Raw genomic sequence first — 24,325 nt, 5'->3', positions numbered from 1 at the left:
AACTGGAGATATTTAGCTAGAAGACCCAAGGGAGACATTATGGCTATCTTCAAGTTATTCAAAGGCTATCTGTCAAGTGGAAGAAGGATTAGCTATGACCAGTTAAGCCCAGTACTAAGATCAATGAGAAGTTGCAAAGAGGCAAATTTAAGATGAATATCAATCAGTCAATAAGCCTCTCCTCCCCAACAGGAGATTCTTAACACAGCACCAAGCCCTTTAGAACAAAGATTAGCATCTTTCCAGATAGCTAATATCCTCAGGTTTCATCTTTTTAAAGAATCCCTCTCCCTCCCCGCCCCCATCCTCCCATTTCAGGAGCTTGGGTCCTTTTGTTATGACCCTTTGTAAATCCAGGTGGGTGAAATCATTGGCTCTTGTACCAATCTAGCTGCATTCCTGACTCTTTCATATGCAGATGCAGTCAGCCTAAGAGGGTGTTAGAAACTCATCCTTACTTGTGTCTTAGTGATCTGTATCTGTGTTTTAGCACTTTACTAGACTCTAGCAACCAACTAGAATTATTCAGATAAGAGCTGATAACAGGAAGAATATTAAAGTATGTCTGGCATGGTCCAGTAAACAGTATTAGGAGTCTCAAAGCTCAGAATGAGGTCAGACTGACAGGGAAAGCTGAAGACAACAACAAAAAAAGGTGGTGTTGTTGTTTTCAAAGCTATATTATAGAAAAAAAACAAAGTTTAAAGAAAAGACTGGAGTGCTGGTCAGGGTGGGTGGATGGGATGGATGATATTCAGATGACAGAGGGAAGGCAGAGTCCCTCTCTTTTATTTTGATTCTCTTTTCTTTGAATAGGATATTGACCTTTGCACTAGAAAGGACAGAACAAGGACAATTGATTAGGGATTTGATACCCAAGATAAGTAAGGAAATAGGAAGAAAGCACCTCTGCAACCTTGATGAATTCAAGTCACGGGCTCAGCTGAAATACATCCTTGAGTCCTGAAAAACCAGGGAAAGAATGCCAAATCATTGTCTGTGAAGCCAGAAAAACATTGGTGAGTAGGAGAGGTGCCTCATGACTGGAAAAAGAAAAATATCCTAATTTCTTAAAAAGGTGAAGAAACTGGAACCTACAAACTATAAACCAATGAACTTGACAACATCATCACCGTCATTATCATCGTCATCATCATCACTAATATTTATATAGCACTTTAAGGTTTGCAAAATGTTTACATATGATGTCTACTACTGGTAAATTATTTTGTTGTTTAATCATTTCAGTTGTGTCTGACTGTGACCCCCTTTGGAGTTTTCTTGGCAGAGATACTGGAGTGATTTGTCATTTCCTTCTCTAGTTCATTTTACAGAAAAGGAAACTGAGTCAAACAGAGTTAAGGGACTTGCTCAAGTTGACACAGCTGGTAAGTATCTGAGGCTGCATTTGAACTCAGACCTTCCTGACTTTAGGCCAAGTGTTCTATCCACTGTACCACATAATCACTACCTAATAAATTATTATAATGTATTATTTAAAAGATAGCTAAACATCTAGGAAAGGAAGCAGTTATTAGGTTGGTTAATACAGACTAACTTTATTTCCTTCTTGATTGGGGAAATTCGAGATATTATTTATCTAAATGTTAGCAAAGTGTTTGATGGAATACCTCATGCCACTTTTGTGGAAAAGATAGAGAAATGTTGAGTAGACAGTGGTAGAATTAGATGAATGCAGAGCTGGTTTAGTGGCCAGACTCCAAGAGGAATCATTAATAATAGTTCAAGGTCGACTCAGAAGGAAGTTCCCAGTGGAGTACCCCAAGGATCTGTGTTTGGTCCAGTGCTGTTTACTACTTCTTTTTCTTTTTCCAAATTGATGCCTTCAATAAAAGTATTGGTGGCATATATATCAGATTCAAAATGACACAATACTGGGAGGGATAGTTAATGGATTGGATGACAGGGTCAGGATCCAAAAAATATTAAAAATCTAGAATGTTAGACTAAATCTAATAAGGATAATTAATTTAATAAGGATAAATGTGATATTTTATGCTTGGACAACAAAAATTGCTAAAGCATAAGATTAGGGCAGCATAGTTACACAAAAGTTTGTCTGAAAAAATCTAGGAATTCTAATTGACTAGAGGTTCAATGCAAATGAATGTTGTGATGTGGCATTCAAAAAAGCTAATTTGATCTTGAGGTACATTAAGAGGGGCATGGCTTCTAGGGGTAAGGTAACAGTCCCCTCCCTTTGTGTTCTGCTTTGGTTTGATCACATCTGGAGTACTGTGTTCCATTTTGAGCAGCACAGTTTGGGAAAGGCATTGCTAAGATAGAATAAGCCCCAAGCAGGCCTAGCAGAATGGTGAAGGGGCCTCAAGCTCATGTCACACATAGATTGATTGAGGAACTGGGGATGGTTAGCCTGGAGAAGAAAAGACTAAGTGGAGCTTATGAAAACTGTCTTTAAGTACTTGAAAGGCTATCACATGGAAGAAGGATTAGATTCTCTGCTGGGTCCTAGGAACAAGAGGTAGAATGGACAAAGTAGCAAATTTAGACTTGTCAGAAAAAATTCTCAAAATCAGTAATGTCCCAAAGTGGAATGAGTTGCCTTAGGAGGTGGTGGATTTCCCTTCAATGACAATTTCCAAGTAAAGATTGACTGTATAACCGTTTGCTGGGGTATATTGTAGTTGGTACTCTTTTCTGAGTTTGGATTGGATTAGACGGATGCTAATGAAGGAAGGAAGGAAACAAGTGTTTAACTGAGTATCTTTTATGTGCTAGGTGCTATGCAAAGTGCATTACAAATATCTCATTTTATCCTCACAACAACTGGAGGTGGGTGCTATTGTTATTTCCATTTCATAATCGAAGGAAATGGGCAGACGGAGGTTAAGTTGATGAGGTGTAGGGGCTTAGGGGTGCTAGAACCCCAAAATCACAACAAGCGGGTCCTGCCTGAAAGAATTCGACCCAAGCCTTCTTTCAACCAAAGACAAGGTTTATTAGAATATCCATCATATTGGGCAGACTCTTAAGGAATCTGAACATTAGTGAGCTATTGGCTAGATTTTAAGAATCTGAGCAATGGCTAGATTATAAAAATCTAAACATCTTAATGGAGACAAGATGGATCTTATACACAGAAAAACTATAGGTGGGATCTAGGAGTGGCCAAGTAGTCTATGAGGTAATAGAACTCCATGGACCTGGACCACATGACCAACTGAGAATGGAGCCTAGCTGGGATTAAGGATGGGAAGTGGCCTAGGGCCATAGGGAGATAAGACAATGGAGGAGTAGGCTAGGTTAAGGGTAACAGAATTGGGAGGTTGGGTGTAGGCAATAACAAAAGGCCAGTTGATGGGATTGTAGCCTCAGGTGAATACCAGAGATTTGGTCATGTGGGAAAGTCCAGGGTTTTTCCTTTTTGGGGTCTAGATCCCATCCTCATCAAAGTGACTCACTCAGGGTCACACAACTAGGAAATGTCTGAGACCAGATTTGAGCTCAGGTCTTCCTGAATCCAGGCCCTGCTCTCTATCCACTTTGTTACATAGTGGCACCCTTCCAGCTCTGAAATTCTATGATTCTAAGCCTGAACAGGGCAAGAACACGTTATTTATAAACTTCATGTCTACCCTAGTCGCTTAAGTGTTCCACACACTGTGAAGTGCTCAATAAATGTTCATCATTCTAGAATCACAGAAATAAACAAACAAACAAATAAAAACATGTTGATCTCCTCTGTAAAAATCTTCAATTGTTCCCTATTCTCTATTGATTAAGGTCCATGCTTTTAAGTCTGACATCCAGGGTCCTCATAATCTAGCCTTAATCTACTTTTCCAACCACTATTCTTTTTCATTCAGCCTACAATCCAGCCAAACAAGACTCTTCACTCTTTCCTTAACATATCTCTCTTTTTTTTTTAACCTCTGGACTTTAGAACTATTCCTACTGTTTGAAATGCCTTTCCTACACTATCTCCTTCAACTCTACATTGTAGGACCATACCTTTAGAGCTGAAAGGAATTTTAGAGACCACAGGGTCCAGACCTCTCCATTTACAGGAGTCTGAGGACAAGAGTTGTTAAATGACTTGTCCAGGATCACCCAAGCCTCTATCTGAAGCAAGATTAGAAATCTGAACTTCCTGCTTCCAAGTCTAGTATTCTATCCATTGCATCATCTAGCTGTCACCTTATCAAAATTCTTTTAACTAGCTGGAAGTTGGTACACTAGGGACAATGAGGCTGATGGATTGCTTGAGGTCTGGAGTTCTGAGCTGCAGGAGGGCAAAAGCCAACTGGGTGTCCCCACTAAGTCTAGTACCAATATAGTGAGCTACCAAAGTGGGGATCTGCCAAGCTAATTAAGGAGGTATAAACCAGCACAGGTCAGAAACAGAGTAGGGAATGACCGCTATACTTCCAGCATGATCAAGATAGTAAGACACTTAGTCTTAGAAAAAAAAAAATTTTGTTACCCAGTTCAAATGAAGCCACCCCTCTTCTCCTCAATAGGAAATAATCTCTCTCTCATCTCTGGTGCTAAAGTATTTTGTGTCTCTCTCTCTCATATAGCACTTGCCACAATTTGTCTTTTAATTTTAGTCATTTGATTCTCCTCAAGGGCAAGCTCTGACTGTGTCTCACACATTTTCTATGTCTCTATAATGTCCAACTTGAGGCCTCATATGAAGAACAGGACCAGCAGCAACTGACCAAAGTTACAAAGATGTGATTAGGCTTGATGTAAGGAAAAATATCCCAACAATTAGAGCTATGCAACAGTGTAATGAGATGCTTGGGACGAAGTCAGTTCCTGTTCATTAGAAGTCTGCATTTAATCCATCAACAGATATTTATTAAGTGTTTGCTATGTACCAGATGCTACATTAGGCTCTAGGAATACAGGTACAAAGAATGATATAATCCCTACTATAATGAACTTACATTCTAACAGGAGACACAACAAAAATGTGTAAAATATACATATCTATCACAAACTGAATAAATACCAATATGGTCAAAGTAGTTGGATGAAAGGTAGTGTGACAGGGAAGACATTCCTGGCAGTTGGGGGGACAAGGAAGGCTTCATGCAGAAAATGATACTTTTATCAATGTCTTAAAGAGTGGGGAGTCACTATGAGGGAGACATAAAGAATGAGTGCATTTTAGGCATGGGGGATGTCTAGTAAAAATTCACTGAGACAGAAGTGAGGAACAGAGAATAGTCTGACTGGATGACAGAGTATGGGTATCTGTTCAGTGAGGTTAGAAAGACAGATTGGGGTCACATTATGTAGAACTTAAAAGAGAAATGGATGAATTTATACTCAATTCTAGAGGCAACAGGAAGCCTTAGTGTTGATTGAGTTGGGGAGTCACAAGGTTGAGGGTGGGGGGAATCTGGGTTGGACAACATAGCCACTGAGTTCCCTTCCAACACTAAAATTTTGTAATTCTGTGATTCTGAAGTATGGAAGTTTTGATAGTTTGAAATAGAGACAAAGCTTGTAGGTTGACATATCAGAGTTCAGAAGGCACTATATGGAAAATGGTTTGAAAGAGACTCAGTTACATATGGAACTGAGGAATGATTCACACAAATGGAAGAATGTGTGAAGCTAGAACCTAAGGGGTGATAATATCAGAGAGATGACTTTGAGAGGGACCATGAAAGGTAAATTGGGCAGGAGAGAAGTACAACTTAGGGTACAAATTGATTCATTTCAATTCAACTTTGTAAACAGCTATGTTTTAAAAAAAACTTTATTGTTTTCTCTATATATGTATGTGTGTATGTGTACATATATGTGTGTATAGTAAATGAATATGTATGTGTATATATATATGTGTGTATATATATACATATATAATATAATTTATCTATCACCTACACCTCCTAATATATCTGCAGCCCACTACAGAAATGCTAGTTTTATGATAAAAAAAAAAAAGAGATTGAAAAAGTTCTTAGCAAAACCAACCAACACATCGACCCAGTGTGACATTAAACGCAGTGCTCCATATACCCGAATCTCTGCAAAAATGGAAAGATGACTTCTCATTTGTCTTCTTTGGAAACAAGGTGGGCAGCTAGGTGATGTAGTGGATAGTTCGTTGAGCCAGACCTGAGTTTAAATTTGGCCTCAGACACTCACTAGCTGTGTGACCCTGGTCAAGTCAGTTAACCTCTGTCTGCTTCAGTTTCCTCAACTGTAAATAGGGATAATAAAAGCACCTCAGCCTCATTCTCCCAGTATACTATGTCCAGCTAGTTAAAAAGAATTTTGATGAGGTGACAGCTAGATGGTGCAGTGTATAAAATACTGAATTTGGAAGCAAGAAGTTCTGGTTTTGAATCTTGCATCGTGTACAAGCTGTGTGATCCTGGACAAGTCATTTAACAATTCTTGGCCTTGGATTCCTCACCTATAAATGCGGAGGGTCAGACTCTATAGAGGTTGTTGTGAGGTTCAAATGAGATCTCTGTAAAAAGTGTTCAGTATAGTGCTTGTATAGGCACTATATAAATGCTTATTCCTTCTCCCCTCATGATAATTTCAAAGCTTTCAGTTTCATTAATTTTGTTATTGTTGTTCTATTCATTTATATCATTGTAGTCACTGGACATATTGTTTTCCTGGTTCTGCTTATATCACATTGTATCAGTTCATATATCTTTGTATGTTTTACTGTATTTATCATATTCATCATTTATTATAGCACAGAAAATATTCCATTACCAAAATTGTACCATGATTTGCTTAGCCTTTATCCCATTTGATAAACATCTACTTTATTTCCAGGTCTTTGCTACTACAAAGAGTTCTGCTATAAATATAGGACTTTTTTTTTATTGACCTCCTTGGGGCATATGGTCAACAGCAGGATCTTTACTTCAAAGATGTGGTTATGTTAGTTGCTTTCTTAGCATAATTCCAAGTTGCTTTCCAGAATGATCAGACCAATCCAAAGTTCCTCCAACAGCGTATTAGTGTGCCTATCTTTTCACAATAAATTCAACAATGACTATTCCCATATTTTCTTAAGGGCCTACTATATGCTAGTTAGACAGTATACTAGCCCCTGGGGCAACAAAGGTAAAAATGAATGAGTCCCTGCCCTCAAGAAACTTACATCCTGTGTGCAACATATACAAAGATAAATAAAGTCAAAAAATAATCTGGTAGAGGAAGAGAGCTCTGACAACTGGGGTTATTAGTAAAGGCCTCTCCATTTTTATCCTATATCCAATTAATTGTAAGTTCTAATGAGTTTTCAGTCGAAGGAACTGGAGACCTTTAGTTTGGAAATGAGATGACTTCAATAAAGGAACTTGCCCTGCTAACAGTCATGGCGACCTGAGGGACTTCCAAGAAGACTTGGGATTTGAGGTAGACAGTGCAGAGCCAAGGCGGAATGGGAAGACACTGTAGCTGCTTCAAGTATTTGAAGGGCTATCAAGTGGAAGAATTACTAGACTTGTTTTACTTGGCTCTGTAGAGGAGAACTAGAAACAATGAGTAAAAACTACAAAAAGTCAATTTTGTTTGATGAAATGAAAAAGTTCCTAATAATGAAGGCTATTCCAGAGTGCAATGGGCTTCCTCAGGAGGGTATGTGTTTCCCATCACTTTTGGTCTTCAAGTAAAGGTGGGATGACTATTTGTCAGCTCTTTCCTAGAGGGGAATATTGCTCAGGTATGAGTTAGATTAGCTGACCTCTCAGATCTCTTCCAAAGCTGAGATTTTATGGTTCTGTGCATATAGGCTGGTGTTCAAGAAGAGTTCACTTGAGAGAGCTCCTCCTTTTTAATTAGAGTTTTTGGTTATTATAAGGTTACACTGACAGTTTCTTTTTAATAGCTGGAGTTGTGTTCCATACCTGTGGGCTTCTCAATACCCATTATCTGACATTCCTTTTGCCAGAAGGGCAGTGAGGTGGGGGTTGGGGGAGGGAATCTTTGAAGCCTCATTTAAGAAAATTCTGCTGGAAAATAATTGTTTTCCCTCAGGGGTTGGCCTACCACACAAGGTCATTGCCTTAAAGTAGCTAATGTAGCCAAGTCGGGGAAAAAAAAAAGTCAACGTTTTCTCTTTTCTCCAGAGAAGGATGAGTATTAGCCGTTAGGAAGAACCAGATTAAAGTGCTCAGGAGTTTTAGCTGGTTGGTTCCCCAAGGCCTCTCAACCTTCCACTATCCAAGGAGGACAGATGTAGAGTCAATCTCCTCACGTGGCCACTTGTGTTGTTCTTGGTAACTACTCTGCAGATGTTGTACATTCTTTTTGTTGTTATTATTTGTTTAATTTAAATTTTAGGCCAAGAGATTCCATTCTAAAAGCTAAAGGCTTTCACTTCTAACTTCAAATAAACCACTTCAGTCTTAGTTGTATCACTCAGTGCAAATGGGATGAGAGAAACTGGAATCGAAAATCCACATAAAATGTCAGAATTGGGAAGGACGTTAAAGGATCATCTAATCCAACTCATTGTCTGATGGAGGAGGCAAATCTCAGGCCCAGAGAGGTAAAGTCATTTACTGATGGTCACACAGGGATAATGTTGAAGAGCTGGGACTTAAACCCAGCTTATCTGTTTCTAAACCCTGAGCTATTTTCTATTATACCATGCCAGAAGATCAGCAGAAGTTTATCAGGCTGAAAATTTTTTTCATAAACTGATAATGACTTCCTTTAAAAAAATTATTATAGCTTCAAACAAAATTAATTAAATCCAAGTGGGTGAGGACCTGTCTCTGGTCATATGCAAAGCTGTGCTTCTTCCTTCAAGCCAAGCAGATGTACATGATTTGGTGCAATAGGGGCTTGGCACTTTGAGATGCTGAGGCCTGTTGCCTCTGGCCACATGTGATGAAGCCATGCTGAAAGGACTTCTTGTTTTGGTATGACACAATAAACCCTGAATCATCCCTTAGACCTCTCTCCACCCTGTGGCAGCAGTAGGAGAGGTGGGGAGCTTGTTCAGTTGAAACAGAGAGAGACGGCTTCTGGCTTGCTTTCACCATTTAACTTTCCAAGTAGCATAATATAACTGAAACTTCCTGTTGATTATGACTACCTTGCAAGGAAATCGCATAAGTGATGATATGGCTGTACTCTTTGATGCCTTTTCTTGCTTTGTATTTCCTTTCTTGAGTAAGTGATTGAATATCCATTTCAAGGTGGACAAGTCCAGGCTTGGAGATGACAATGAGTTTGAGAGGTCCAGAGGTTCTGAGTTCCTCAAGTTAGTGGGACTGTTATTGGGAGAAGCTGCTTTATTGGATAGCATTCCACCAGTAGAGAGAAGAGCCTGTCCTGAGAGGATGCCATTGACAAGGGAAAGAGTTCCAGTCCTGCTCTGACTTGTCAGAAGACTTGGACTTTGAGGTAGACAGTACAGAGCCAAGGTGGAATGTAAAATGTCTGAACAGAAGCCTTGAAAACTGCTTCATGTTTAGATGGTTTTAAATATCAGCTTCCTGGCAGAGTGTCCTGGTGGTTGTTCATTTAGGTTTGTTTTTGTCCTGTGTCTAGCATTTCTTTTTTGTGTAGTGAATAAATACCATACCTGATTTACACTGTGCATTGAGTACCTTTCTACTATTCCTTTTTGGGGAGAGGCATACCCGAGCCAACATCTAAGCTTTAAGTAATTTCCCCCTAGGAAGCTTGCTGGTGCAATGGATAGAGTGTGCTGGTCCTGGCAGAAGATGGGAGTTCAATGTGGGCCTCATACGCTAACTAGCTATATGACCCTGGACAAGTCACTTAACCTCTATCTGCCTCAGTTTCTTCAACTGTAAGATGGAGATAATAATAGCATCTATCCTCCAGGCTTGTGTGAGGCTCAAATGAGATAATATTTGTATAATGTGCTTAGAATAGTGCCCAGCACATAGTAGGTGCTCTATAAATTATAATAATTATTATTGTTATTATTAGACTGAATATGTGCATCCAGGGCAAAGGAGTACCTTATGGAGAATGGAGTGAGCACATTGCCTTAGCCTTTTTGGCAACCATTGACCCTTGAAAAAATATTCTACCTGCAGTTATTTCCAGAAGAGCTTATTAGCTCCTCCACTGCACCTTCTGTTCTCTCCTCAGTCCTGCACTTGTGTTGACATTTTCCTTTTTTGAAAAGCCAGAGTCAAAGTACGTGATGTTCTTCTGGTTCTCAGACCTAGAAGGGAGCTCAGAGACCTTGAATGCAATCGACACAGGAAAAAGGGAATCACTTTATAATATATCCAATAACTGGTCATTTAGCCTTCATTTGGAGACCTCCAGGGAGGGGGAATCATCACCTCCCAAAGCAGCCATTCTCTGTTTTGATAGCTCTCATTGTTAGAGAATTTTTTCCTGACATCAAACCTAAATCTTCCCCTTTGCAATTTCGACCCATTTCTTCTCCTCTGCCCTGAGGTCAAACAAAAGAAATTGGAACCCTCTTCTAGAGGACAGTTTTTCAAAGTATATGCAGAATATATACAATTTTTTAAAGCAGTTTTTGGTGGGAAGGCCTAGCAGCTGTTGGGGGCAGGGGATAGGATCAAGAAAGGCTTCCTCCCTAGGTCTCTGAGAGGTAGTTAGGGCAGGCTATTATCCCTATTTTACAGATAAGGAAACTGAGGAGCCCAGGTGTTTAGTGAATTGCTTAAGGTCACTGAATTGTAAAACTATTGCTGGAAGGGACCTTAGAGAACATCTCCTCTAACTTCTTCATTTTTCTTTTTCTTTCTTTTCTTAATTACTAAAACTTAAACACACAATAAGAAAAGAATATATTATAAACTTAAACATATTATAAACTTAAATATTGAAACTTGAATATAAAATAAGAAAAGAAAAAAAGCATATCATGTGCACAGCAGAACATGAGAGGATTCAAAATATATAGCAAGGTAGTATTTGAGCTGAGGTTTGAAGTAAATCAGGAATTCCAAGAGGGAGAGATGAGGCGGGACATTCATTATCTCAAGGCATGAGGACAGCTAGTACAAAGGCGCAATTACGGCAGCTCAAACATGGTGTGTTGGGAACATCAAGGCCAGCACAGCTGGATTGTAGAGTGAATGGAGGGTAGTTGTGTATAAGAAGAATGGAATGGTCTGAAGGGACCAGGTTGTGAAAAGCCTCAAATGACAAATAAGTGCATTTATATTTGATCCTGGAAGTAATTGGGAGCCTCTGAAATTTATTGAGTGACACAGTGACATGGTTACATCTGTGTTTTAGGGAAAAGACTTTGGTAGTGATGGGAAGGAGAGGTTGGAGCGGGGAAAGAGTTGATGCAGGAAAACCCAATAGAAGACTTTTTGAGTAGTGCACGTGAGAGGTGATGAAGTCTTGAATTAGGTTGGTGCCTGTGTGAGTGCTGTGGAGATATATAGGAGAGATACAGAGAAAGAAAAGATAAGATTTGGTGAATGATGGAGTATGTGAGGTCAGGGAGGGTGAGGAATCCAGAATTACTCTGAATTTATGAACCTGAGTGACTATGAGGATGGTGGTACCCTTAATAATAATAGGGAAGTTTAGAAAAGGAATGAGTTTGGCAGAGAAGATAATGAGTTCTATCTTCAACATGTCGAATTTGAGATGCCCACAGGACATCCAGCTTGAAATGTCCAATGGGCAGTTGATGATGCAGAACTTAGCAACTCAGGAGACAGAGAGAGAGAGAGCAGGGTACTAGAGTATGTTTCCAATAATGGAATGATTGGGCCAATTAACACAATTATTTCTATGACTTGAATTGTGTAGACTGGCACCTTCTTTAAAAAACAAAAACAAAAAACAGAGCTAAAAAACTCTGGACTTTCTCCAAAAGGCAACAGCAGCCTTCTCACTCTGGAAGTTCACAGGACTTCTGCAGTCCCTTCCTCTGATTGGTTGGCTCCTCCTAGAGCCTCTGTTTTAAGGAAAGTGCCCAGGCTATCCATGTCTTCATTCCCCTCCAGGATTCAGTCCTGACTCTCTGCACTTTCTCCACCATGCACCCACCTTAGGGTCCTCTTTTCTCCCTACCTCTCATCTTCCCTCCACATGTTGTCTTCCTCTATCAGAATGGATGATCCTTGAGGTTAGGGACTCTATTTCTGCTTATATTTGTATTCTCAGAGCTGAGCCTGAAACAGAGTAAGCACTTAAAAAACGATTTTCAACTTAGCTTGACTAACTCTAAGACTGCCTAACAGGTCTATGCATACACAGGCATTATAAAATCATTGGCAGAATTGAGAAAACATTATCCCATTCCTTAATAATAATCCCTTATATGTGTACGTTAAGAAAGTACTTTTAACTGTTCAAAGTAGTTTCATATTCATTAACCCTCACTAGATATCTGAGAGGTAGTTAGGGTAAGTTATTATCCCTATTTTACAGATAGGGAAACTGAGGCACACAGGTGTTCAGTGAATTGCCTAGGGTCACTGAATTATAAAACTGCATTGCTGAAAGGGACCTTAGAGAGCATCTCTTCTAATTTCCTCACTTTTCAAGAAGAAAGTCGAGGCCAGAGAGAGAAGAAGGTAATTTGCTCTGAGTCTAATTATTTCATACCAGAGCAGGGACTATAACATTGTTTTTCCCAACTCCTAGATCCAGGGTCTTTCTCCAACCGTCTCTAGCTCACTTCCTAGGGTCCGTCCCTCAATGGAAAGAGCTCTGGCTTTGGTATCAGAAGACCTGGATTTGAGTCCTGGCTCTGCCATTTACAGGTTGTGTGACCTTGGGCAAGTTTAGTTCTCAGTTTCCTCATCTGTAAGATGGAGATAATAATACTCATACTACCTACATCACAAAGTTGTGAGATAACTGCTTTGTAATCCTTAAAGTGTCACGCAAAGTTGTTACTAATTTAAAACAAACTTCATTTATGTCTTTTGTTTTTATATCATAATCATCCCTGGATATTCTCCCTGCACCTTCCTCTCCCCCCAACATCAACAAATGAGGTCTCACTTGTAACAAAGAAAAACAGTTAAGCAAAACAACTCAACTCAGGTAAGCAGCCACTTCTGACCATGTATGCAATACTCTATACCTGTAGTCCCCCACCTCTCTTCCAAAAGGAGACAGGTACTGCTTCATCAGGATTAACTATTATTGGCAATTCCACCTAAAGGCCTGTAGCTGAAGGGGCACAGAAACTCACCAAACTAATGTTTCCTAAAGCCTTCTCATTGGCAGCTCAGGGAAAAACTCTGCAAGCCCCCAAAAGGTAGGTGTGTGTGTGTGTGTGTGTGTGTGTGTGTGTGTGTGTGTATGTGTGTGTGTATGCCTATGGTGGGGCCTTTAGTTCTCAGACCTGTCTAGCCCCAAAGCTTTCTGTGATGTTGCCTAGACAGCAACAGCACTGAGTCTTTATGCTGAGTAACTTCATACTTTGTTATGCTATGATGTTCTCTACTGTTCCGTTTCTGTGTCTTATTACCCCTTCAAGAGTATAAACTCTTTGAGCATAGGATCATGGGATTTAGACTTGGAAGGGATCTTGGGAAAAGATCATCTCATCCCTCCCCATTTTATACATAAGGAAACCGAGTCCCAGATAAAGGAAATGACTGACCCATGGCCTATGAATCCTCTACATAAACTAGCACTATCATTGGCACAAAATCAGTGCTCAAAAAATTACTTGTCTGGCTGGAGAATCTATAGGACTATGTGACCCATTCGAATGCCAGACCGCCTGTGCTATGTGTGCCATGCTTAGGGCCATCAGAAAGAAGGTAGGGCTCTCTAGCAATCACACAGAAGCCTCTTGGACCTCTGGGCATGGTCCTTCTTTGAGCTAATCTGCACTGCTCTTCAGATCAGGCATTCAGGTGACTCAAGTATGCTGAAGTCTAGGTGAAAGGGAGGATTGTTTGTGTCTTCCCCATTGGAATGGACAAACATCCAATGACATTACAGGATTGAGTTATAGTGGAAATGGAGCTCCCAGCTGGACCCCATGCATTATACTTCATGCCATGCTTTGCGTCCTTAGTTTCCTCAGAGACACTGAGTTTGAAGTCAGCCTTCAGCCAGCAATTCCTACATTCCTGTGTGTTTCCTCAATTTTCTCATTGCACTTTTTTTGGACCTATCATTTACACTTACAGTAATCTGTCTTGTATCATTTGTTTATGTGTCTTGTAAATCTACCACCACCAAAAGACTTTGAATTGAACCATCTGGTAATGGGTTTTCATTCATGACTCCTTAATGAGTGCAGCTGGATAAACTCATTGAATGCAAAGAGACAGTATAGTGCAATAGAGAGTGTTGGATTTGGAGTCAGAAGATCTGGGATTGAATCTTGGCTCAGACACAAGCCGTGCAACCATGGACACAAGTCACTCACTTAATGCCTCTGAATTTCATTTTTATTATCTCTAAGGTGGTGCAACAGTAATATTTGCCCAACTTACTTTCCAGATATGTTGTAAGGAAAGTACTTTCTAAATATTACAGCATTGTAGAAAGGTGAGCTAGTATGTTACATATTTTATTATTTTGTATTATTAATTATGTTTTATATATTTTAGTGTTAATATTTTATTATGATATAGAAAACATTATCTCATGTTTTATTATGTTATATTTGCTTATAGGAAGTATTAATAATAATAATAATATGTAACAATTTACATTTATATAGTGCTTTAAATTTTGCAAAGTACTTTACAGAAATATCTTATTTGGTCTTCACAACCTTTGAGGTTAAGTACTACAGGTAGTGCAATGCTGGGCCTGGAGTAAGAAAGACTTGAATTCAAATTCAGCCTCGGATACTTATTAGCTATGTGATTCTGAGCAAGTCACTTAACCTGGCTTGCCTCAGTTTCCTGATCTGAAAAATGAACTGGAAAGGGAAATGGCAAACCACTTTAGTATCTTTGCCAAGAAAAACCCAAATTGGGTAATGAAGAGTCAGACATGACTGAAATGACTGAACAAAAAGGCACTATTATCATCATTTTACAGATAAGGAAACTGAGACTTGGAAAGGTTAAGTAGTTTGCCCAGAGTCAGGCACCTAATAAGTGTCTGAAGTGGGATTTGAACTCATTTTTTTGTTACTACATTCTATGCTACACTGGTTCATGTTCTGGTCGTGAAACTCCTTTGTATATCTGGGGTAGTCTAGTGTTCTTAATTTAATAAGCTTTTATTTTATTGAATGTATGTGAAACTCTGTACTAGGTGCTGAGGAAAAGGAAGAGATGAAGTAGACTTTGTTCCCACCTTCAAGGGATTTACGATTCAATTAGTGTGTCTTTTTTTAAAAATAAATTTTGTTAATACCTATTGTTTTTACATCATTGACAATTCTCTCTTTATCCCTCTCCTTGCCTCCTCCCAGTGAACGATTCCTTATAATGAAGAACTAAGAAAGTGGAAGAAAAAAATGGTCTGCAAAACTAATATATCAAAAACAAACCCCAAAAGCCTGATATTGCAGACTGTTCCATCCCCCACCTCTGAAAAGAAGTGATAGGAAGTGTCCTCATATTTCTTCTTTGGGGCCTAGTTTGGTCATTATAATTTGGGGATATTAATTATCTTGTTATTTCCATTTGCATTGCTGTAGTGTTTGTGGATATCATATTTCTGTCTTTACTTATTTCACTTTGCATCAGTTCAAATAGGTTTTTTCATGCTTCTTTTTAGTCATTATGGTTGCCATGTCTTGCAAAACAATAATATTCCATTACATTAATCTATCACAATTTGTTTAGTTATTCCCCAATAGGTGCATCTACTTTGTTTCCAATTTTCTGCTACTAAAAAAGTGCTGCTATGAAGATTTTGGTGAATACAAGGACTTTGTTTTTGTCATTGATTTTCTTGAGGTACATGCCTAGCAGCAGGACATCTATAGCAAATGGTATGAATATATTACCAGGGGTGGGGAACCTCTGACCTCGAGGCCACATGTGGCCTTCTAGGTGATGAAGTATGGCCCTTTGACTGAATCCAAACTTCACAGAACAAATCCCCTTAGTCCTTTTATTAGCGTACTTCCAAATTGCTTTCCAGAATGGTTATGACAATTTGCAGTTCTACCAATAATATATTAGTAGGACCATCTTTCCACAACTCCTTTCACAATGACTATTCACTCTCATTGGTAGTATTTTGTCAACAGAATTCTTATTCCTTTACTTGAAATGCAGACCAAGACCGTTCACCTAAAAAAAAAAAAACCTACCCTACCTATTCCCTTCTTGTTGCTTCCTAAAGCAACAAGATGTGATCTCTACATCAATATTTAAAGTATATCCACATGTCTACTATGCTGTCCTGGCAAGAGCCCTGAACTTGGATTTGGAAGATCTGGGTTCAAATCCCAGGTCAGCTATAATAATAATAGCTAGCATTTATATAGTACTTTAAGATTTGTAAAGCACTTTACAGATAGTAACTCATTTTATCTTCACAACAACCATGGGATATAGGTTATAATTCTCATTTTACAGATGAGGAAACTAAGGCTAAGGGAGGTGAAGTTTCCCAGGGAGCTAGGAAGTATCTGAGGCAGGATTTGAACTCAGGTCTTACTGACTGTCAGTCCAGTGCTTTACAGAAATATCTTATTTGGTCTTCACAACCTTTGAGGTTAAGTACTACAGGTAGTGCAATGCTGTCCAGTGCTCTATCTGCTGTACCACCTAACTACCTGTACAAGTTGTTCTGTGACCTTGGGCAAGTCCCTTCTCTCTGAACTTTAGTTTCTTTGTCTGTACATGAGGGATTTGGGGTATTTGATCACCATCTTCCTTTCTTGCTCTGGCTTTCATTGGTTTATATTCTGAAACCAGACATTCAGTGATTCCTTCCTCTAGCTTCCTTTAGAGAAGCCACATGGTCAAATGGAAGGAGTGCTAGAGTTGGAGTCAGCAAAGTCCTGGGTTCTACTTTTTTCCCTTTGGTCTTGCCTTATCACGCTTTTATTAGCTGTGAATCCACAGGGATGCCACTTTATCTTTTCGAGCTTCAGTTTTCCCATCTTCAAAATGGGAATAATAATGTCTATACCATGCTTATAGGATTTTTATGAAGATCAAATGAAATGGTGTCTATAAAGGCTCTATAAACCTTAAAGTGCTCCCTAAATATTGGCTATTATTCTCTGACCTCATGCTACTCAGCTCCTGGCATATAGTAAGTACTTAATAAATACCTGTTGCTTAATTGATTAGAGATGGCTTTAACTTACTCCCTTTCCTTCCCCCAAAATGAGGTTTGAACAATAGCTTTATGGTATGTAAGTAGAGATACACCCTATATAGACCATCTTGTTGCTTACAATTCTAAAATATTTTTGTAGTGGAAAATTTCCAGAGTTCAAGATTTCCAGGGCACAATCTTATCTTTCATCACTTTCTCATTCTTCTGGAAAGCCCTTGTTTACTAGGGTTGCTGGCTTCCATTTCTGGAGGATCTGCTTTGGACTCATATTCTTCCACAAGGATTTTTGTGCTTGGGCATTTGTGGATAGGTCCAAGGAGAACAGATCAAGAAGAAAGCAAAGTGCACCAGGAGGAGTACAAATGTGTCCAGATCATCCACATAGAAAGTCACCAGGCTAGAGAAAAGGACCATAGGAAGAGGTCCATAGGTCCTTTTAATATTCTTTGGCAATTCACTCCTGAAGGACCACCTCATTGAGAGGTATACTTTGGATACTTTGGCTGCTCCTTTCTTTATAAAGAGTAGTTCTTTTCCCTTTTGGTTTCCAGCCAATTCTTTGTTCCATGCAGAAATATATACCTCTAGGAAATGACTGGTTGTCACTGTAGATTGGACTTCCAGAATGCCCAAGGTCCAGGATGTGCCATTGTCCAGTTTAGCCTGAGAAGCACCATAGAAAGAATACTTATTTTCTTTGGAGTCACAGACTCTCAGAGTTGAGAGAACCCTCAAGGACAAGCTAGCCTAACCTCTACTTGAACAAGTATTTTCTCTGCAATATATGTGACAAACAGTCATTCAGCTCTTGCCTAACATGTCTAGTGATGAGGAGTCCATCACATCCCCAAAGGTAGCCTATTCTATTTTTAGATCACTGTAATTGTTAGGAAGTGTTTACTTGCATCAACCCTACATTTGCTCTTACCTCCCCCTCCCCTACAGTTCTCTCCTTCCCTCTTGCTTCTCAAAATTCTGCCCTTGGGGTCAAGCAGAACAAATCTAAACTGAGTTCTGCATGACAGCCCTTCAAATATTTGAACATAGCTTGTCACCACCCCAAGTCTTTTCTTCTCCGGTTTAAACACTCCCAGTTCCTTAAACTGATCAGCATTTACCATGTACTCAAAGCCCTTTCCCATCCTGATCACTCTTTTCCTCTAGCTGATAACAAAGCTTCCTAAAATGAGGCATGCAGAATTGAACACGATGTTTCTCATGTAAGAGCTTTAATACTTGCTATCAGCATAGTCACAGTTGAGTCATTTAGCTTCTTCTAAGTCTCATTTTTTTTCCCCTTTGTGATTTCAATGGTGTAGGGAGCTCATGGTTGAGAAAATACCTTCTACCAATGCAGTGGCACCATTATTTTGCAACTGAAAGTCTTAGAGTGTTGCCTGGGGGCACTGAGAGGCTAAGTCACTTGCTGGGGATCAGAGAGTCAGGGTAGGATTTGAATCCAGGTCATCTTGATGCTGAGGCTGGTCCATTACACTACTCTGTCTCTTGTGATTATCATACTCTGTAAACCTTAAAACATGGCAGAAATGTGAGTTATGTGTTAGAGCTTACTTCTCATGGAAACTCTTCTGTTTCTTGGCTAGTGACCCCTCACCACAACTTCCTTATGCTGGCCAGAGTTGTTGGAAACCTCAGTCACCTGATTGGTGTGTTGTCAAGCAAGTTTTTAATGTTCATAATAATGATTCACATGTCTACATACAAGATCCTGTGCTAGATACTGGGGGGTTACAAAGATTGAACAAGTCATGGTCCTTGCCGTCAAGATTATGTTCTGGTAGACAAGATAAGGCATGTACACAAATAACTTACCAACGCAGGTGGAATTTCATGAGATTTCAGTTTGTAGGAGATTCCACTAAAATTTACACCAGTAACCACCCACTGAAAATCCTCCCCTCTAATATTCTGAAATGAAGAAACCTACAAGGTCACATAACTTTAAACAATATGTATTATCCACTGATACTTCAAATGTGTGTTATATCTCTCATACTCTTTATGAGTATGGTGACCTTAGCCTTTCTTTTTAAGTGCTCAATACTTTTTTATTCATTCATTCACAAGAACAATGAGGGCTTCATAGTACAGTGAAAAGGGGCAGAGGATTCTCTTTGCCCAACTCAGTATCTAATCCACTTTCCTTTTCTTGGATAGTTCCCAATGCCTTGACCATCTTCCTATCCTTTGACAGCTGTGTCACGTGTATCATCAACTCCTGTAGGATTCCTTGGTCCCTTGATATCTGAACAATTCAGTCTTTCTCTCCTCTCCTCCTTAATTTTCTTCATCTTCTATCTCCATTTCTCCTCACTCTCTCCCTTTCTTCTTCCCTACTTCATTAAAAATTGCTTTTATTGGTACTTTTTTACATCATATTCATTTTTAATGCATCTCTCTCCCCTTTCCTACCCAGAAAGCCATCCTTTATTACAAATATTTAAAAATAAAGAGAAAAAAAGCAGTATAGGAAAACTAACCAATAGTTATTTTTCCCCTCCCTCTCATCTCCTTCATCCATTGGGAAAAAATAGAGAATTTAGAACCCAGAGTACAATTTATATAACAACAGCACCATTGTAAAGATGATCAACTTTGACTAATCCACAGTTCCAAAGGATTACTAATGAAACATGCTATCCACCTTCAGACAGAGAGTGATGGACTCTAAGAATCCAAACTGAAGTACATTCTCTTCTCTTTTCTTCTCTTCCTCTCTTTCTTTCCTTACTCCCTCTTTCCCTCCTTTCCTTTCATTCTTCCTTCTTTCTTCTTCTTTCTTTCTTTTTTCTTTCCTTCCTTCCTCCTTTATATTTTTGGTATGACTAATGAGGAAATTTGTTTTGAATGACTATATATATATATTTGCAATGGGCTTTGGTTTTCTTATGTTCTCAATGGATGGGAAAAAGGGTGGGAGGAGGGAGATAATTTGGAATTGAAAATATAATAAAATTGAATTTAAAAAAGGAATAAAGAATCACAGAGCCCCTGTATCACATAAGTGCGGTCAAGCAAGCAAATTCCTATATTGGTTAAATAAAAATGTATTTCTTATTCTGCATATTGATCCATAATCTCTCTGTTATGAAATGGGCAGTATTCTTTTTTTTTTTAAATTAGTTATCTGGAATCATGGTTGATTATTTACTTGAGCAGAGTTCCTAAGTCTTTCAGAATTGTAATCTTTTACAATATTGATGTTAAAGTATAAATTATTTTCTGGTTCTGCTCAGTTCACTCTGCATCAGTCTTTCCATATCTTTTGAAATAATTCTTTCTTTCAGCACAATAGCATTCTATTAATTTATATACCACCAGAAGTATCCCTGCTGAGCCCACCAGTGCCAACTACATCATTAGATGATCAATTCAAAGAACTTGCTTTTAGAATTATGTACTAAAACACACGTTATTATAGAGTATTACATTCCTTGATGCCTCCTCAGCTCCATTCTGTTGTCGTTATAACCTGAGAGAGAACCCAGGTGTACCAACACTTTTTAGACCCAGAGTGAGCTGTCATATTCACTCAGGGTTTTATGATACAGAGTAGTGTTCATCATTGCTTCCTGGTAGTAACTGGATTCAAATATCTACGAGACTTTGGGATATGGATTTATGTCAGCCATCAATAAGCATTTATTAAATGCCTCTTATGTGCCAGTCTCTGTGCTAAGTGCTAGGGACCCAAAGAATGACATGAGACAGTTGCTGCCCTCAAGGAGCTCACAATCTTATCATGCAGTGTGACCCTGGCTTTTTCAAGTCTAGGTCAGTGGAGCACAAGTTCTTGGCATGTCCAAAGGTTTCAAATAGGGGGTTTAGTTGGGCAGCTAGGTGGTGCAAGGAATATCATGACAGACCTGGAGTTAACAAGACCTGAATTCAAGTCCACCCTCAGATACTTACTAGCTATGTGACCATTGTCAAGTCACCTAACCCTGTTTGCTTCAGTTTCCTCATCTATAAAATGAGCTAGAGAAGGAAATGGCAAACCACTCCAGTATCTTTGCCAAGAAAATCCCAAATGGGGCCATGAAGAGTTAGACATGACTAAAATGACTGAACAACATCAAAAAGGGGGTCTAGTGACAAAATTCTATGTCTGTTGTCTAAAGGCCAACCTCACTAAGCTCAGAAAGTCATATCACCAGAAAGTTGACCATCAGGTAATGATTAAAAAAAAAACCCTGTTGATTCATAAAAGCATTTGTTATGATCTATATTAACAGACATAGTAACATCCCTAATGAAATTATTTACATACTTCTGTATTTAAATGTACATGGGTAGCCTTGGCCATTCCTTTAATTACTGAGTGTTCAACCATACTGGTAATGAACCTCTCCTCTCTTAGCTAAGTTTTGTTTTTCTGGATAACAGAGTAATACTTGAAGTCAGCTTCCTAGAACCTGTTAGACTGTATTCTCTGATGGCATAGCCTTCTCTTTAAGTGACCCAGGGTCTCTTCCATGCCACTAGGAGGTTTGAGAGGAAGACATGCATGAGAACATGGTGTACACATACATATATATAATGAAGGGACTAATTAGCTAGTTATCTTATTTAAGGCTAAAAGGCTTTCAGCAGTGAAAACTCTTCAGAGTGATCCCAGCCTAGGTGGAAGGCTAAAAGGTCCAAATCCATGAGAGTGAAGATTTCCATTTCAAAGTGCACGCCAATTAATAAATTTACTTTTAATCCCAGCGGTGCCCGTAAGGGCCCAGGCACCAGTCCACATCCCAAAGTCAGCAATTAACAACACTGTAGCTCCAGTATACACTATAACGTTCCTGGCCATAGAGCAAATAAGGCAGCTTTTCTGGGGCTGGATTGATGGAAATCTTGTGGGTTTAATAGGGGTACACAGTAGCACACTCCAGCCGATGTCAAATGACCCATGTCTGCACTGCATAGGCAAAAGAAAACCTGCTCTCCATACCTCAAAGAAGACAGCAGCAAACAGCTGGAATGATGTTCTTCTATAATGTTGAAGAATTCCACCTTTGTGATTGCTTTGACCCGATGCCAAATGAAATGTAGGAGCTGCTAATTCTGTCTTTGGAGCAGCTTGCCTGTGAATTTTTGAAAGGATGCCAGCTAATTGTTTGAAAGGCAAAAAGCAAATGGTTTCCTTGCAAAGGAAACTCAACATGTACCTGCATATTACTGTAGCTAGTACAAGGTTCAGATCCTTCTTTGGTAAAAGTTTTTCCTTTAAAGAGCACTCAATTCCAAGGTGGAATGGGGCCTCAGGGGTCATCTGGTGCAGTTCAATTCAATTTGACACAAATTTATTGAATAAATACTTATACAATGTGTTTGGCCTGGTATGTGCAAGGCTCTGGACTAGGCACTGGGAATAGCAAATGCTGCAAAATGGACCTATGATCTTACCGATTTGGATATTCCTTCCAAAAGTACTGATCATGACCCATCTGTGCCTTCCCATCCTGTCCAACCACCCTGGTACTTTCTTCACTTTCTCTTGACATTTTGAGGATTCTAGTATAATACTTGTCTTGTCTATTTGCCCCTCACTCTTGATATGTGACCAACCAACCCATCTTCTTTCTCAATCATATATTTCCTAGATGATGCCTTTACTCCCTTTTCTCCACAGTAGCCCTTTCAAATACTTGGAGACAACAGTCAAGTAATAGTGCCTAGGATTTAGAAGAGGAAAAAGTCTCAGAGATCAGCTTATCAATCCAACAATAAACATTTATTAAGGAAAGCCGGAGGCAGAGTGTTATAATGGGTAGAGGGCTTGAGTTCAAATTCTACCCTGGATACATAGTTACCATGTGGCCATTGGCAAGCCACTTCACTTCTTAGTGTCCCACACAATTCTGTAAGACTATAAGTTATAGACAAGTGGGGGATACACACAAGGAGAATATTCCACACTTAGAGTATCCCACACTTAGGAAATCACAGATACGGCCCTTCTCCCCACCACCACTCCAGCTCCTAAATGTACCAGGCACTGTGCGAGGTCCTGTGAATATAACGTCAATCAGTCAATAAACATTTATTAAGTGCCTTCTCTGTGCCAAGCACTGTGCCATGTCAGAGGTGAAATCATTTCTGTTTTCAAGGAACTTTCATTTCACAGGTTCAAACTCTTTATGTTACATATGAGGAACTGAGGTGTGGGAAATGAAGACACTTGCCCAAGGTGGCACAGGTAGAAATATGTCCTCTCTTCTATTGGCAGTAGATCCAGAGTAGCTAAGTCCCCTGGACAGGATTTCTATTCACTCAGGAATACAGCATTAGGATTTTCTCTTTGTTTTTTGTTTGTTCTTTTTTGTTCTCCCCACATTTTTCTCCTACAATGTGATTTTGAGACCATGAACTATTCTGGTTAACTTTCTTTGGATGTCTTACTAATTTTACATTTTTTGTTGGACCTCTTAAAAGCATCCAGAGCTGCTAGGTGGTGCAATGGACAAATTACTTGGCTGGGAGTTGGGAAGTCCTGAGTACAAATTCGGCCCCAGAAACATATTAGCTGTGTGACCCTCGGCAAGGCACTTCATCGCTACTTGCCTCAGTTTCCTCACTTGTAAAATGGAGATAATAACAGTACCTATCTTCCAAGGTTTTTGTGAGGATCAAATCATACAATAATTACAAAGTACTTAGCATAGTGCCTGGCACATAGTAAGTGCTATATGAATGTTAGCTATTAATAATAATATTATTATTATTAGTTGAAGAAAATATTCCATCTGACTAACACAGGGTACAGTGGAGTTATTGCATTTCATTTATTCTTTGGACACATTTTTAAAAATTAATGCAGCTTAAGATCCGACTAGTGTTTTGTTTTGTTTTGTTTTTTTTGGTTGCTATATCATACTTTTGACTCAAAGAGCTCATAGACCATTGAGACCTTAGATATTTTTCACATGAAGCCAGATCACCTCCATCCTGGATATGCAATTAACATTTGAATCTAAGTCCAGGATTTTGCATTTATCCCCTTAAAATATACTTACTTGGTTTAAAATAAGTTGTATTGATGCCTCTTAAAATTTTATCTGACTTTTATTGATGAATGTTATGAAGACAAAAGGCATTTCCAAATACATCACTCCTCTTCTTGATTTAA

The sequence above is a fragment of the Vombatus ursinus genome, unplaced genomic scaffold, assembly GCF_900497805.2.
Source record: "Vombatus ursinus unplaced genomic scaffold, bare-nosed wombat genome assembly UNPS02009062.1, whole genome shotgun sequence".
NCBI classification, from domain to species: Eukaryota; Metazoa; Chordata; class Mammalia; order Diprotodontia; family Vombatidae; genus Vombatus; species Vombatus ursinus.
Note: the sequence above shows the minus strand (reverse complement) of the source record.